The sequence below is a fragment of the Triturus cristatus genome, chromosome 12 (assembly GCF_964204655.1).
Source record: "Triturus cristatus chromosome 12, aTriCri1.1, whole genome shotgun sequence".
Lineage (NCBI taxonomy): Eukaryota > Metazoa > Chordata > Amphibia > Caudata > Salamandridae > Triturus > Triturus cristatus.
Window position 1 is genome coordinate 532,410,446 of NC_140595.1, and position 18,839 is coordinate 532,429,284.

Genomic DNA, 18,839 nt, shown 5'->3' on the forward strand with positions numbered 1-18,839 from the left:
ATATTGAACAAAAGAAACAATCATACTAAAACTGACATACATATATAATATATAAAGATGACCCAACGAAAAGCAAAACCACAATTAAACCAACCAACAAAGCTAGACAGACAAGCTCTAGTGTAAGAATAATCTCATTTTAAGAATAAGATAATATAAACATCTTATGGGACAAAGAATCAGCAACAATATATACATACATAAAAGTAACATTTCAAAAGACGTAAGGGAGCAAAAAATGAAAATACAATGGAAGAACAATTGAGACACAATTAAAAAAACCCATTTATAATAATACATTGAAAAACACATCAAAAAGAAAAAAAAACAATGAAAAAGAAAAGTAGAAGAGAGATAATATATTAGCGCATATCAGTAAACGCATGTATGCAGCAAACCATTAAGGGATAAATACCTGATAATATACTATCTCAAAAAACTAATGAAGTACCAAGCTCCAAAGCTATTTTTAAAAGCCAAAGACTCCTTCTCTAGGGCAATTGTACATATTGATTAAGAATTCAATTGCCCTAGAGAAGGAGTCTTTGGCTTTGTGCCAGTATTGGACAACTTGCTGAATAAAAAGACTTTTGAATGGAATAAGTGATTTACTTCATTTTTTTGACTCCGAAACGAGTGCACCTTCCAATCTTTCTTCTGTTGACCCTGATATAACACCCTTGGACGGCGGGTGTAGGAAGAGTCTGCACCATCATATTAATCACAACTATACATGGACTGGAAGTGCTTGACCTTGGTTTGCCGTTTGCTTCTTTTGGTGTAGTATTAATTGAAATGCACTAATTATTTTTAGGAGTAAAACAATCTCTTTTTGCCAACCACTATTCTGTTGTGAGAATATTTAGCCTTGATCAACTCCTTGAAAATGATACATAGGTTGAAGCAGGTTCGCCACATGCTAATTCTGACCACTATGAGAATGTGATCCAAAGAATTTGAAAAATGGAAATTCAACTTTCTGCATTATGTCCTAGATGATCTGCAATATTCTTTGATTTAATTCGGGTAGGGTCTGTAACTTTAGGTGTCCACACATCTTCCCTTCAAATTGTACAGCCCTCAGTATTGTATGGTTGTCCGACTGTGTTTTACATACGGAAATCTGACCAATAGGAGACACGAAAAAAAAAAGTATTGAGAAGTATTAACATATTCATGCCCAGGCGAACACTGAAAATGCTGTTTAGCTGCACACACAGAAAGTAAAAAAGATATATTTTTCTCCTTTTAAATCAAGTTTCTCTTCAGCCTGTCTGAATCACGATCTTCCCTAAAAAGACCTTTTGAAGATAATGCAGTCACGATTTTAAAACATCAACATCTAGTTTCAAGGTCTGGTGTCAGAACTGGTTGAATATTCATAAACAAAACTGTCACGACTGACACCAATAAATAGCTTCAGGGCTATTCGTTCGTCTTCCGTCCTTGCTGACGTCACTTCCCTGCTGCATTGATTATTATTAAAACCTGTTATTGATAGCTGCAAGATGGACAAACTGACTAGATTATAAAATAGAGATTCCTATTAATTTTAATGCGCCCTATTGGGAAATATTGATATTATTATTAATTAGCTGTGACAGTGTGAAGAAGAGAAAGTAATGCTCTCAACAGTCCCATAGTGTGAGCATGGGATGAACCACACTCTGGCCTTCGGGAGGCTTTTGTCTCAAGGGAGGAAGCAGCCGCAACTGACAGAAAACAGGAACTGATCTATTTATTGCATGACATGTGTACATATAAGATTCTCCTCTGCTGAGTGCAACACTATGGACCCGATTGCGACTTTGGCAGTGCAGCGCCAGGTCCGCCCGGTTGACGCACCGCAAAAGCCATGGTAGAGCCGCCTGCCAGATTAGGAGATTCTTCCTGTCTGGCGGCCCGACTACCCTACTCCTTATGTGGCGGTCGGGAGACCGCCACTGCTGACAGTCTACTCTGGCAGTCCGCCAGACTCGTAATCGGGCACTATGTGTGTTTCACCTGCAAGGGGAAGGGCTGTTAGTCTCTGTCTCCCTATCTGAACTTAACAGGAGAAGGCTAGCTTTCCTTCAGTCTGTGATTCCGCTCTAGAGAAACGTTCTTTGGTGTCCAAGTACTAAGGAAAAAGCTACAGATGGAGACTAAAATCCTGATTTTGAGTGATACTGTAAATCCCTTCATTTCCTGGAGGAAATGCCACACCCGGAAGAGAATTATTGGCAGCATTATCACCACCTTACTATTTCTGTGCTGGAGATAATTCCACTAGGGAATTCTCTGCAGAGTTTAGCATTTCCTCCAGAAATCAATGAATTTTACATTACCATAACATCTACCTGGACTGAACTTGAGCGCATTCGTTCAATATACACTTGTGTAGTTGGAGGCCACAGTGCTTCACACCCTCTAAGCACTCTGCTCTGAAGGTCAAATAACAAAGACCTCAGACACAAATCACTGGAGGGCAAGAAGTTGCATGGGCATGTCAGAGTATATATTTTTTCAGATTAGGATTTAACACCCTTCCCCTTCCACAGAACGGTCAACATAGATTTAGTGGTGCCCTTCACCTGTGGGAGGTGTGGCACTAGTTCTGAGTAGCGGCTGTGCTTTCTCATTTAGGATCCTGCTGTGACCAATACATGAGTGTATTTGGGATGCAGAGAACAGCTCCACGCGGCTGGAGCAGCACCCCACCCTCATAGATTTTTTGTGCAAGGAGCTATAGAAAATATTCAGTGCCATAAAGCACCTTCCAAGAGTCTGAGGCACACCACACTGTCATAAATGTTGCTGGGGGCAACATGGGCATTTCATTATATTGATATATGGATTGATTGAAATTAATTTGTGGATCACAAACAATTGTTAACTGGATTTACACTTTTGAAACCCATGCTTTGGGTACAGCAAGAAAAATCCCTGTTTGGAACTTAAGAAGAAAAGACTTCCAAAAATAAGATTTCCCTATCTCCTGACAGAGACCAGTGGGACAAGCATATCCTGTTCTGCCATTAAGGTCCTCCTCCTGTACTTATCTCTAGAATTGGCAGACTTTCTTTCTTCTCTTTAGAGTAAAGATCTTCTTACTGGAGGAACTTGCTCTCAGGTGCCGGGAGGCTGAGATGATCATGGAGGAATTTGTTTTGAGCAGGTTGACTACTATGTGGCTGAGATTTGCCTGGGATGAGATAAAGCTGCAACTCAAAGAGACTAAAAAGCGTGCTATGTTAATCCTGCGCTCCATCCACAAGTTGTAGTGGAATGTTGTGGCTTATCCAGATAAACTGGAATCTTGTAATCGCTGAGACCTTTTGCATTGAGCTGCCTGTTGAGTCAAGCTGGATCATCCAGCAAGCATGAAGCGACTGCTGCAAGAGGTCTCTGTTCTTAGTCAGACTTCTCACAAACCCACGTAGAGCCCAAGTCTTTGATCCACATGCATACAGTTTTGCACCGATCTCAGCTAACAGCCCCTTGGAGTTTGACTCCATGACAGATGATGCCAGAACTTCAACATCATCAAGTTGCTTCAAGCTGGAAACTATACAACTTCAAGCTGACTTAGTTCTTGATTTCCTGAGAAGTGAATCAACGCCCACAAACCGGTGGCTTAACTCTTTAAACTGGAGCTCCAGTACGTGTAACATGTTGTATTCTAGCAGTCGAGCCAGCTTGCCGAGATTTTTGACACATTGTCTATGGGCGAGACACTGTGATTCGACCAATTGATATGATTCAAATGTTCCCTATGTATCTGTTGTTTTTGAGATATTTTTGGTCCCTTAGATTTTTGATGGTGACTTGGCAGTTTTACCCCGCAACTGTTTGAACATTTTCATCCATGTTATGCTAGTGTGAGATTTACCTTATTTTTTTAAATTATATCTTTCCTTTTTCTTGAACTTGCTTTGCACCTTTACGTTATTTTTTTCTTAATGATATTAATATTTCACTAGCTGTAAGAGATATACAGTACACATGTTTTAGGACGCCTTGCTGTGTTGCAGGGATTCTGCACATACACAGAACTATGCACAGAAAAATGGGACCTCGGTGTATAGGCACTAAGCCTTCCCACCACCTTAGTGCCCACGAACCCAGGACCAACTAGCTATAGTGTCTCACTCCCTCTCCTACTCATAAATGGAGAAACCAATGATTAGACACCCCAGAACACAACACTCCCGGATCTCTCAAGATTTGCGGTAACAAGACACATCTTTTCGCTCACATTCTCGTACTTGTCCACAAACAGATCTGACAGAAACATGAAATTAGCTTAATATATTTATTTTAACTAACGTGCTCTAAAATTAAGTATACAAGCCACCACCAGCAGCAAAATGCACAATATCAATACAGTTAGCATTGCAGCAAGGCCATATATCATGAAGGGAGATATCATTTTATAAAGACAGTGGATAAAGGACTATAAGGCTTAGCCACCCTCCCCTTGGTAAGCAAAAGTATTACTATATAATAGAAGATCTCTGGGCTTTGTCGGCAGACCCCATACCTTAGGACATAGATCGTATTCCTACATCACAGGTGCGTGTTACGCTTCTCCCTGGAAAGGTCCCTCTCCAAGTGTGCCTTCACTAAAAATGCATCCACACAATATAAAAGTACGATCCTTCAGCAAAAACAGCTGCAATAGTATGTTTTGTCTAAGTGCTGGAGACCTGACCAGAACAGAATAACAAGAGTCAGTGTTTATCGACCTTGCTCACTATGTTCAGACTAAACTCCAGGAACAGGCAGAGAACGAGCACTGCAAAGTTCTCATGTGAAAGGCATAAACAGAGTCGTGCAAAATAAAGACATGCAGTGTCGTGCGCAAAAGCAGCATCATGGCTACTGGGCTCATGCTAACTTAAAGATGCCGATAATGTCTCTAGTAACCACGTGACAGCTGAGTGACCCAGATTATTTCTTACAGAGAACAGGTTAGCTTTGTGGGTCTGATTGTTTAGGACTTATAGGACCCCAGTCACAACTCACATGAATGCAGTGGCCTCTGTCCCCAATAACCAAATATTTCAATAACCGAATATGCCAACTTCCTACTGCCCCGAAATACATTAACATGGTCCTCCAGATAAGGAAGGATGTGTGTGGCGACAACCACTTTCAATTTCACTGACATCATCTTTTAATATGATACGTGACCTGTGTGTGAAACCCCCACTCTCTGAATTTATAACAAAGATTTTATGTCAGTATGAAGACGTGTTGAGTTGTGTAAAATCTTGTATCTAAAGAGAATGCAGGTATTGAGTTATCATTAATTTGGATCAAGACCACAAGGTTTATAATACTTGCTCCACCCATTTAATTACACAGTTTAACTTAGGGACATTCTGCTTTAGCATGTTTCCCAGCTTCAATCTCTCCAAACGTGGGGACATTTAAAAACAGCCCACTATTGCACATCAAATAAAAAACTGCACATTCCAAGTTGTTGGGACGTCTCAGCAGAGAGGGCAGGAACTGAATGGCTGCACCGTTAATGTTTACCTTTACAACTCAGTCTTTTACTTATAAACATTACATTTAGTTAGCATTGATATGGTGAAGGAATAGGGGCAGTGTGAGGTTTGAAGATTGTGTAGAAGAAGGAATTGAAAAGAAGAGAAGAAGAACTTTGTTGACTCCCTCAGGAAGAGGAGCACCTTTGTGTGATTTAAGCCTGTGTGGCTAGCATGTATCCCCCTTCTACAAAGTCTGTTATATTGTATTCCCACTTATCACAAAAGCTTCCCAAGTTCAAATACTTGTAAGTGTAGTGTGGTCATTCATTCAAAACCTTTATTCAGATGAAAAAAACCACCCATAAAAGTACAAAACCAGCATCCAAAGTACTAAGCATATGTACAAATATGGTAAAACATCAATGAACTGCAAAAAAACATGATTTTGTAATAATTTAATATACAAATATAGCTACCGAAAAAGAATAATAACCCAGTACATCATAGGGTATCAGTCAAAGTGCATAGTGCTTGGTAAGCGAACAGCTAGCTGCAGGAAAGACCCCACATAGTAACAACAGTCAATTTCAAAGCTAGTCTACTCTGCCATATGTTATGCTTCGTTGGAATTAGAAATTGTCTTGTGTAGTGTATATAAAATTTACAGAAGAAAAGCAAATGCAGCAGTTACTTAGAAAAAATGGCGTCACACCTGCAGGGGCAGGGAGAAACAAATTTAAGATAACCCAGTGGGAAACAAACTGTTCCTGCCCTGAGTCGGACCAATAGGGATCCCTCCCATCGTCCTTGTGTTATAATTAGGTATTGCTCCCAGTCCCAAGATGGCTTCAAATACAGATATGCTAGAACGCCAGCTTTCTCGCATTCCTTGATGATCCTTTGCGAGTGCGCTCATTCAAAAGTAAGCCTTTCAGTGTCTTCTCATCAAAAGGAGAAGACTGTCCTAACTCATAAGGGGTTTCTTAACATAGGCTAACCAGGGGATACTGAGACCCTTGTCGCATGTAAGACAATCTTTAAGGATGAGCTGATTCAGCAACGCCTCCTTGTTCTGCCATATGGAAATCCATAGAAGGGCTAACTTTAGTACAACCCTCTATGTAACGGAGTCCTAATTCCTCATGGCATATATAGTGTGGAGACGTCGAGAGGACGGTCAAAACCCTTCTGCAACAACGGTTTTACTTCAACTGAATAGCAGCATAATTTGCTATACCCCAGATCTCTGCTCCATAAATTGTCAAGGGCACAAATTGGGTTTAATTAATCTGTAATAGTGGGTAATAATGAGCCTCCATCCGGGGGACGGGAAATGTTAAAACGGGTCCCCACCGCTCGGGAGAACTTTAGCTGGTGGGGCATGAGATTAGGTGCCCTAGAACCCAAGCAATCAAATGTGGTCTCCAGTGAAGAGAAGCTATTGGTTCTTTCTAAGCGCTTATTTCGCACTGCAAGAGTGAGGATGCTGAGAGTAAATCTAGGTCAGCCATAAACTGGGAGAAAGAGATGACTAAAAGAAGCAGAACTTTTGGGTGCTGGGCATTAGAACTGCATCATCGATGTAGAGCAGAGTTGTCACAGGGCCTCCACCAACCTTGGGAACATCTGAACAGATGTTACTTAAAAAGGACTTAACTTATTAATATAAAGTATAAATAAAAGGTGTGCCAGAAAGCAGTCCGGCCTAATGTCGTGAGAAATTGTAAATTTGTTGGTAAGTTCTCCATTAACCCTGTATCTGATTCTTGCAATCTTGTGAAGGACTGAAACATGCACAAGGGAGGAGTGTGGCTCAATGGTTATAGCGGCAGACCCTGAAGCAGAGTTCTGGCCAGGGACCAGGGTTCGATTCCCGCCTCGGCGGGGTTTGGGCTCAATTTCCTCAGACCTGTCTATTCTCGCCTCGGTGCCTATTCTAATCACGGGCCCCACGCTGCAACTCTGGGCAATAGCTTGCTTAGCCTCCACACCGGCCCCAACAGCGCTAAGGATGCCTGGCTTCACCCTGGGGGCGCCCAGGAGTGGACACTTCACAGGGAAAGCCAGGAGGGGTTCCACAGCGGTATGAGTATCAGCGCCAGGAAACCGATAGGTGACACCGCAAGGTGGCCGTCTGGTGACAGTGCGCTCTATAAGTACCTTGACATTTACATTTACACATCTAACCCCATGGCCAGAATGATCGTTCAATCCTTAAATTGATTAACACAATCAAAAGCTGTGGACATATCCATGAATGCAATATAATGTAGGTAATGCTTAGCAATAGTTTACTTGCCAATTACTATGTTCAAATTTAGACACTGCTCTGTGGTCCACAAACTTTTCCTGAAACAACATTGACAGCTGTTACGGACGGAAAATTCTGATGCCCAATCACAGATCCTGTTGTAGACAAAGAATTTCAACAGAGGTGTCAATGAGAGAAATTGAGCAGTAACATCTGGTGCTGAACAGTTGACTTTTTGAAAGATTGGAATAATAATCCAACATGACCATAAACAGGGTAGAGGGGAATGACCTAGACTGTTCAAACATTTGTCAGCATAAATGCCAAAAGATAGAAATTACATTTAACCAAGTCTATTGAAACTCTACCTGGAGCAGATGCTTCCCCATTACGGCTTTGCTGAATACCCCTGATAACCTCTCAAAGAAAAATAGACAGATACTTCTGAGATTTATATGAGAAAAAAGGCTTCTGAATAGATATATCAGGGAATTCAGAAGAGTAAATGTGAGAGAAGTGGGCCACTCATACTGCACGAGAAATATGGCAACTGACTGGGGATGAGGAGCAACTTGGGCTTCTGGTGGTGGTTAGAGTAGCCCAAAAGGCCTTCAAATTTGTTGTGAATGCAGCATAGACCACATTTTTCCAGTTGAATGTGTTAATCTCTATCTGCCTATTTTTACCTGCTATTTTATATAGCCTGCGTAAAGTTGCTAATTTTGTAGGATCGCTAGAAATAGTGCTGAGAGCTTTACACAAGGACCTATTGGCTAATGAACAAGCTTTATTAAACCACCTGAATGTAGCACATTGGTTCCTGACAGGTTTTAGGAAAGCATGTTTAATGGTCTAATGCAAACACAAAGGTCTACAAAAGAGCGAACAACTAGTTTTCTCCCTCCCTTGCCCTCTAAGAAGCTTAAGAAAGCCTCTCTGTTTCCCTTAATTATGAATTCTAGAAATTGGGTGGGGTTTTCCAAACTCCAAACGAGCCTGAGCCCATCAGAGGAAGAATGTGGCCTGTGTACCACTACCGCTAAACTCTGTGCCTTGGTTATCGGTAGTAACAGCGCTACTTCTAGGGGGTTATGATCTCCAGGCTTGGATACCAAGATAGCTCAATGGTCTAGAAGATTGACCAGGCCTCTGACAATAAAGATAGAATTCATTACCGAAGCACACCCTCTACCACTGAAAGTTGCTACAGAATTGTAATTGCTTCCCATAAGCTCCATGGTGTTACGCAAATTGTGGGATACCATGTAACCCCCAAAATCAATACCTCTAGGATACACATTGCCCACCGGGGCCAGCAACATCTCTAAGGGCTCCACCATTGCACGGTATCCCAGTCTGACATAAAAATCACCTGCAAGAATCAGGTGTATCTCCTGACCCAGGGAACTGTACTCGCCTTTAATAAAATTCAATGATTGCAAACAGTATAGGGAGCTTAGTATTCCGTAAGCTTGAAAATTCATTATTATAAAAATTAAACAGATGAGCACAGAAACAAAAAAATTCTTATTGATCACTATTCCTGCCAACACCACCACATAGGTGCTAGAAGATGGTGGCAATTCTGCAACTGTCAGATTTGATGAAATCATGTTACGCTGTTTTTCCATTTGTGTAGGGTTCTAACACACCTGTCTCCCTTCTGAGTCACTATTTTCATTTGTAGTGCGATGATTGACTGCTGAGATGACCGGATTGACCAGGGTACCAAGAGGGAAGATTGGGAAAAGATCCTTTTGAGTGACCACAACAGGGGGGTTAGTCAACCGGGAGTTGCCTGGCACGTAAACATGTACTCGGGACAGAGGGAGGTTTGTTCACTATCGTTAGAGCAGCTTGGAGACCCTTCAGTCAAGACTTGATAAGGCCCAGCCAATCCAAGAGGGGCTGTAACTGAGCATGAAGAATAGAAGAGAACTTATTACAGCACTGTTTAATAAGCAAAAGGTCAGAATTTGATGGTCCTCCAACCTTGTATCGGGAAGAGGTGAGACGAAATGCGAAGCAGCGCGTGCAACGAAATTCGTTTTATTTATTTATGTTTATTTACCTATAATCAGCCGTAATCCCTATTTTACTACCCCCCCACCCTGCCCCTCCCCGTCCCCCGCCCCACGTCAGCACCCGGCGGCACTCCCACCAAGAGCCGCAACTGCTGGTTGTTCATGTTAATCCTGCACTCCCTTCCTATAATTTTGGCAGGAACAGCCCCCTCCTCCGATCATCATGACTGTCACTAGGAAAGGGACAAAGAGGTAATCCAATCCACCCACTTTAAGGTGTTATACCACTACATCATGGTCAAAATATCAGCCTGCAGAGACATCACAAACACTACATGTCAAGGTGTGTAGTTGTGCTTCTAAGAATAGGGATTGCGTCGAGGGTGTGGCGTAATGACCAGAGCTGCTGACTTTGGAGCTGGGGATCCAGGTTTGAGTGTTAGCGTCAGCTCAACATACTGTGATTCTGGGCAAATCACTTAATCTTCCCTTTGCCTACAAAAATGAATGTGTCCTTATGAAATCTAACTGGTCCAGGGCTGGACTGGCCGTAGCGGGCACCGGGCGTTTTCCTGGTGGGCCCGAATGGAGGAGGCCTTTTGTGTTACTGGCGGCCGGTTTTGCAGCAGCGCTGAAATATCAGCCCCCTGTAGCAAAAGCAGCAGCAGTGCCTCACACCAGCGAGCCTCCCCTAAAGGGGCCGGTCGGACTTAATTGCCAGGGCTGGTTTGCCTTCTCAGTCTGGCCCTGACCTGATTCTCATGTAATGCGCTCCAATACCTTCGGGTCGAGTTTGAGCTATATAAAACTGCAGCAGCAAAATAATATTAATAGTAAATCTATTCCCAGCTACGGTGGGTATAATGGATGCGATATTTCTGTAGGCTGGTTATTCGACCGCGATATATTGAATTACAGCCGACTTCATGAAGCCATGAAACTGTTGCTGGCAGAGGCAAGCAGAAACAATACATTGCAGAAACGGAGGATAAATGCAAACACATTATGTAAAATTGTGAAATATAGGAGGGGTTGCTTCAGTAGGACTGCTGGTCTCCTCTGTTGCTTACCTTTCCTGAAGGGCCAATAATGACTAGAGGCGCCTTTGAGAGAGGAGAGGAGGCAGCATTATGCACCTGTACCCTCACATTAAGCTTTTAGCAGAAGATACTACCTGCTGAAGCAGCCCCCTCCTGTCAGGTCTGCCGCGTTCATTGTGCCACAGTTAGGCTGACCCAGTGAATCCATCCCGCAGGGACCCGCTGCCGCTATTTTTAGACTCATCGCATGCTGGAGGAGGGAAATCTAGAATTCTTAACACAGATTATAAAAATGTATCCTTCCGCGGCTCAGCTTGGACTCATTTCAGATTCCGTTCATGAAGGTGGAAAGCAGATGCTTGGGGAGAGGATGTAGCCTTACTGCTAGAGCGGGAACCGGTTCGAGTCTCGGCAATGATGCTCAACATCCTGTGATTCTGGGCAAATCACTAAATCTCCCCGTGCCTAACACATATGAATGTGTCCTCATGTAACGAAACTGGTGCTATGTAAAGCGCTCTGATACCTGATATCTTCGGGTCTAGTTTGCGCTATATAAAACTCTTTAAAAAAAAAATGCAACCATACTTAGTGGTGCTGCAACAATTTTCAGAGTGCGGATGCTGCCATCAATGTTACACCCCTTAAGTCATAGGCATTGTGAAAAATACAAGTTTTTCTCAAAGATATAGCAAAAAAGCCATACCCATTCAGAAAGAGAGTGATAAAGGGGTGATGTACACCCAGTGCTGCATTTTGTAGTACATATATATCAAAAGCCTGGTGTTGTAGAACACTTCCATTTAAAGAGAGCACATTTTCCACTGAGATGGCCACAAAATTTGCACACAAATTCAGTTTATTGATAAAAGTATATAGCACACAAACGAAAGCATGTGGAAATTAGGTTTCAGCAAATAACAGTATTTTAAAAATGTATGTTCAATGTTATAGCCTACATCCAATGAGCCGAACTCTAATCTCAGTTGACTGACAGGCCTTGAATTAGGAAGATTGAAAATTAATTTTATTGTGTTGCTCATTAGTTTTTCCATTCCGCTGTACAGTTTGGCTCCAGATGAGATTGCGCCATAGGTTACCGCAGGAATGAATTTGTCCTGAAAGACGCTTAAAACTGAATTAATTGCTACGCTATGTATATTTAACATGAGCTTTTCTATAGTTAAATATTATTGTTTCATTTATATTCACCACCAAATTGTTGCTATTGTTTTAAATATGTTGGCATGGAGAGACCTATTGGAATGGTATCTAAAAAGACTGTCATCAGTCTACTGGAGAACTGACATATGAAGATTAACCAGCTTCGAAGGAAAGTTTCTTGGAGCTCTTAGATGCTTGGACATGTTAGCCGTATGTAAGTTAAATAAGCCGGTCCAAAACGCATCCTTGCTTAAGACTGCGATTTGCTGGAATTTTTTTGCTCACCTCGTGCCATTTCCTAGTTTAATCCTTGGGTGTGCGTCGCAGTGAATTTGAGGTACAATTTTTAGCTAGGTAGGACGAATGCCTCACTAGAAAAGTTTTATCCATAAGAAATCCCTGTCAAATGCAACACTCTAATCTAGGAAGTAGGTGTTGTTTGGCATCCCAATATCTATAGCTTTGTGGGCGAGCATGCTTAGGATGATGACATTGTACACGGTCTCACTAATTGCTTGCTGGACATATGGGAAAAAAGTTAGCCATTCTTCTACTTTATCTTGCAAAATTCTTGCAATTTTTTTTGCCTCTGCGTCCAGTAAAGTGATGGTTCTATAACTGTTCAGAGAAACTCTGTGTCCTTTTTAGGTCTCGCGAGCCAAAGGCTCGAAGAGACATTTTATATGTGGGATTTTCAAAGTGCTAACCAATCTTTTGGCTGGCCTAAACCTTGAGTGCACGAGATCACATGCACGTGCACAGCTGCTCCTCTGCTAATTGCATTCCCCCCTCCCTTCTCACCCAGTCCTTTGATGCTCTGCTCGATTACTTTCACTTTCGCCGCTTTGTCCCCCTCCCTTCTCTCCCCACCTCTTCGCAGAGACGGAGGAGACAGAGCTTGCTCCTCGGATTGCCCTTCCCCCTCCCTTCTCTCCCCACCTCTTTGCAGAGACGGAGGAGACAGATGTATCTCTTCCTCTCCACCCATATCTACCTCTCTTAAACCTGCATTCTCTGCTCACAGTATACCTGTCTCTCTACCCATCGCTCTCTATACTCACACTCTATTCCTCTCTGTACCTCTAGCTCTAAACCTCTCTCTCCAGCTTTCTCTCTATCCCTCTCTTAAACCCTCTTTCTCTGCTCACAGTATACCTGTCTCTCTACCCATCGCTCTCTATACTCACACTCTATTCCTCTCTGTACCTCTAGCTCTAAACCTCTCTCTCCAGCTTTCTCTCTATCCCTCTCTTAAACCCTCTTTCTCTACACCTCTTAACCCTGTCATCGTGCCAGCTGCAGTTCACAGGTCTTAAAGAGCATTTGCATGTTAATGAGGCCTCGCTGTGGTGTCACCCCTTTTACGAGACCCTGCAGCTCCACGCTGCCTATTGCTTAACGTTTCAGCCCCCCCCCCCAAAAATTTATTCTAAGCCCACCCCCCCCGAAATTTGGCTTACGTTGCGCCTCTGCAACAAGACAACACGCTCGTAAAACAACTCTCACGCACCTCAAGGGAGATACTACTGCCACTGTGTACCGGGTGAGCAAACGTAAGGGGGGAGTTTACAAGGCTGCACCGCCGCAGGTCTATCACTTTGCCTCGTAAAAAAAAACACGTCCAGCCGGGGAAAAGGGCTTGCGAATCAGACCCGTAGCACAGCTTTCCCAACTGCATTAGCAAGAAACACTCAAACACTGTCGCTGGTGCACCCTGGCGATGCCTGCAACAGTCTGCGCATGCTAGAGTGACTCCACACAACACCTGGAAGGGTTCAAACATCTCGTCGTTTGTTCGGGTGCGAATTGTCTCCGGAGTTACTTGGGGGCATATTTTCAAGCCAGACTAAAAAATTATCGCCGCTTTCGCGGCCCAAAAAAGCCGCAAAAACGGCGATAAAGGGCTTAATAATACGCTCTATGGAATTCCAATTCAAGTCCATGTTATATGTCCAAAACATTTAGCATGGCCTTTTACTTAAATTACATAGAGCATATTATCACGCCCATCATCGCCGTTTTAGCGGCAGTTTTCCGAGGCTAAAGCGCCCATAATTTACACGCCTGCCTTGTTAATATGCCCCATAGAGCTTTGGTCACATTATAATACCCCTGACTAGCGTGAAATGACTCGCACAAAATCTAAAGCTAAGTGTGCTTCCAGGTTTCCTTCTCTTTGCCAGGTAGCTCAGTCGCTGCATGCAGTAACAAGAAAACATTCATAGTCATGTGGCAAGGGCATTAGTACACGGTGACTACATACTGGCCGCAATCCACGACGGCCCGTACAAAGGGCAGCTTTGGGGGAGATACATTACCAAAAAAAAACACTGTGAGACTGCAGTAAGTTACACACCACATTAAATTCCACAACATGGCGCTATAAAAGGGGACAGGTGTGTACGGGCCGGGGGGCTGGAATAGGAGGCTCCTACAATCGGGCACTCTTTGCTCACCTGCAACAAATTTTGGAAAATCAATTTTGAGGAGGGACACAGCACAAGCAGTTTCCTTTAACGAAGGGTCACAAGGACAGACCTGCAAACCTCCCGATTTAAGCGGGAGACTCCCGATTTCAAGGCTAGTCTCCCCCCTCACGTTTCAAGCATCCACAAACAAGATTCCTCTGAGATTCAGCTGACAGGCCTTGCAATTGTGTAACGTCCGAAATTTTACAGCAAGACTCAGCGTGGAGAGGCAGGGGGCACTAGAAGGGGTGACAAACCAACAAAGCACCATTCCCAAGCAATTGGCCTTTCAAAGACCTGTGAAGTACTCGGTGGCACTGTGTGGGTGCCCGTAAAACTGTTTCAGGCCAGGCTGCCACACATGGGGGGGGGGGGGTTGCACCGCCACCTGTTAATTGGGACACCCTCTCTCTGCCTGGCAGTGCACTCCATGAAGAAACAAACGTGCATTTGGTCCGGCAGCAGCACAACTTTAATAGCCCATACATGACAGTAAGCCGATTCAAGGCAGCATTCTACGGGGGGCAGACACACATTGAAGGGGGGGATGGGATTGGCCATCCCGGTGCAAGGTTCTCCGCTCACGCACCACCCACCCCCCCTCTCAGAAAAACAATAACATTTTACTCCCTCACCAGAAAAAGGTACACTTACCTTAGATTCAAATCACAACACTCGAACCTCTCCTTCGCAACTGCTCACAAACACATGCTCACCGGGAAATACAATACTGCCTCAGCAGTCCGCGTCGTGTTTCAAACGCGAACATTTCAGGGGTGAGTACAAACCACTACTTCTAACATTAAAAAAAAAAAAAAAAGGAGACAAATTCGACAGAGTCCGGTTGCGCACATCCCAAAACAGTCCAGCTGGTGAGTTCTAGGAAACTTGGAGCCGAAACACACTGAGGGCACTGGGGACTACATTGCCACAACACAAGGGGAGGGAAAAAAAAAATACAGAGGTCACGTGTCAGCAACACACACAAAATGATACAAGCGGGGCCTCTGGCTGCAACGTAAAGCACTACCTGCCGTTAACTGACAAAGTGCCGCTCCTCCCCTTGCTCCCCAAACTCAGTCGTTTGCCGGGACAATAACTCAAGGGGTTCAAATGCGAGGTGCACAATGCACCGCGAATAATAAATCCGCTTTCTTTGTGGGAGGCTTTCAGAAAAACACATTTGGGGACAGGCGCCTTCATTACAATATTACAGAAAGTGGGCAGGCAGTTTACAGCGTCTCCCATTAAGCCCCAAAGCTAAAGCACGCACAGGGATGTGGTCTGTCGGATTAAAATGCCGAATTTGGTGCAGGAAAACAGGGATAGAGCCTCGAGGTCGCGTCCACAGCCGGTGATTCTGTGCTAATCACTTCATCTCCCCGTGCATAAATGTTTAATGTAAATACGATGATACGTAAAGCGCACAAAAACCTTCGGGTCGAGTGCGCGCTATATAGAAAGATGCAAAATGAACCCTACCCCAAAAAAAAAAACTGGCGTCACTACAGGTCGGGCAGGATGCATAATGTTTCCAGACTTAAATAGAGCTTTTGGCCCATTTAAATGCCCCGGAGTAGCGTACAATGACTAGCACTACATCTAAAGCAAAGTGTGCATCCAGCTATTCTTCTTTTTGCTAGGGTAGCTTCGTGGCTCCATGCGGTAACAAAACCAATTTAAAAGTTATGTGGCCAGGACTTTAAGTCGGATGAAACAAGCATTTGCAATGCAATAGGTCTCGCATTTGCAAAAGTTTAAGCTATTGGCATTGTTCATGACAATGCCTTTTTTAATCTATTTTATAAAACAAACACATAATGGCATTTATTTATCATTTACAAAGCCAATAGCTAGTGTTGCATTATTATTAGCAATGCCAGCTGCTCACACTTTTATAATGCGAGACCTATTGCATTGCAAATGCTTGTTTACGGATAGGTTGGGGAACAAAACCTCTCCAGGAGTTTGGAATGGATACTTAATCAAGACAGATTGATAACAATGTAGTGATAGGTTGAGACCAATAGTCTGGGATTGCTTGGCAGATGTTGACTGCTATCCCATTCGGCCCAGCGCTACATGGTGGTTGAGCTGATTTGAGGTTATAGATCACAGTGTTTGTCTGTGACTTGAAAGTCTGAACTGCTGTGTTTGGAAGCCTCCCAGTTGCTCATGGAAGCATCGTAGTACAGATCTGCTTTTCACGCGACCCAGACTTCTGCTTGGATTTGATTGCTAAGTGTCCTATCTTTTTAGGTGTGCATCTTATTTATTAGGTTTCAAAATCTCCTGGTATCACATGGCTTGGACCCTTTGATGATATCTTCCCATCATTTTATTCCAAAGTTACATTTGTCCTATCAACATTTGTTCTTGCAGAGTTTTTCAGTTGTGACTTGGTCTTCATCGCATACCACATTATTAGGTGTTTGCTTTTTTGTTTAGCAATTTGATTAACCCCTTCAGTGCCCCGCCCTTTCCCCGCCCTGTGCCGGGCGTTGCATTAGCGGGTGGGGTTCATGACGAGATAGTCTCGTCATGGGCACAGCGTAACCGTGCTCCATGATGAGACTATCTCGTCATGGGCACTGAAGAGGTTAATTATTCTCTTCAAAACTTTCACTAAATAAGAGACACACTGCCTGATTTATATCTAGGCGAAGAGGGAACTCCTTTGCAATGGTGATGGAGTTCCCTCCCTGAAAAAGATTATGGTGCGCCCTCCCAATTTAAGTTTTGGCGGACCATAATTTGGCGACAGCGGAGACTACTCATCAGAGGTTTGACAAAATGTCTGCCTGCCTTATTTAGATGGGCGGATATATTTATTTATTTATTTGCAGGTTTTTATAGCGCTAGAATCGACTCCAGCTGGAGTATCTCTGCGCTTCTGACGGGATAGTCCTTTATCAAGAGTGGAACATGCGGAAGTCACTAGATCGCATTTGTGAACAACAAGGTTTTAAGTTGTTTCCTAAACATCAAGTGTTCGGAGCAGGAACGAATAGCTACAGGGAGACAATTCCACAATTTAGGTCCCAACACTGATAGTGCCTTACTTCCGTGCCTGGCCTTCTTGGCACGCGGCACTAGCAGTAAATGCCCATTGCTGGATCTGAGCATTCTGGATGGAATATATGGAATATATAACCATTTTTCAATGCTCATCACCGCTAGGAAAAACTTGGCAATAAGGGGCACTGAAAAATGATCAATGCCCTTTTCACTATGGGAGGAAGCTGTCGTGGAGAGGGGAGCATTGTTTGTTAATTTTCAAAAAGAAAATCCCGGTTTGGATTTTCTTTTTGAAAATAAAAAAAAATGTAACTTTGATGTACAGCTCTATCATATAAAGTTACAATGCATTGGCAGGATCCACCATGGCTGTGCTTGTTGTCAATGTTTGAAATGTCCACTGGGCCAACAGACATTTAATAATTTGGCAGGTGGCACCTCCATTAGGGCAGTGGAGTAATTTACTCTGTAGCCTTGGCGGAGGACGAGTCATCGGTCAAATTATAAATCATGCTCATAATCTTCTGGGTAAACTGCCCTTTTTGATACCCTTTCCGATACTCATTTTCCAGCACTTATGTTTCAAAAATAGAGAATCCGCAGCACTCGCACCACCTCCAAACATATTCTGACAAGTGTCCTCCTGGGGTTAATTCTCCCCCTGCTCATGATGACACACACGCCAACAACTTAACTTTCAAATCTTCCCTACACTTGTTTTCACTGCATTCTTAAAGAGCTATACAAGTTGTAATAGTTTGGTGAATTTAGATCAAACTGCACACCCAACTGGAGCCTTTATTTACATCTAGTCACCAAAATGTACCATGAAATTCTTTCTTGCTCTTCTCCTACCACATTTCCATGCCCTTTTATCCTACATCTCTCACCTCGTCCACTCATTATCATCAGCCACATACAACTGACCTTTGTATCAACACATCCAACCTAGAATGAGAATGCGTCTGTGTTTCTGCCTTTAAACAGTTCAACGTGTGTCCTTCTCCGAGTCACATGTTATGAGATTATATCATGAGCAAACTATTTTGCAGTTCCTATTACCAATTAATTCTATTGTCTCTCGCCAACTGTAAACCCTCCTTCATAGTTTTGTTGAATCTCTGTACCACTCCTTTTGTTTGATAATGGTATAAAATACACTTTTTATGGCGCATATCATACTTTCATAGAATATCTCAACCTCCTATGAGCAAAATTGGGTTAAATTTTCTGTCAAAATAAAGTTTGGTAAGCTTTGTCTGTGAAATATACACTTCAGACACGTTATCACACAGTTAAAGCTAATATCCACAACAGGGGAGGGGAGTTGGCCTAACGGCTAGGGCGCTCGACCACGGACCTGGGGAACTGGGTTCGAGTCTTGGTAATGACGCTAA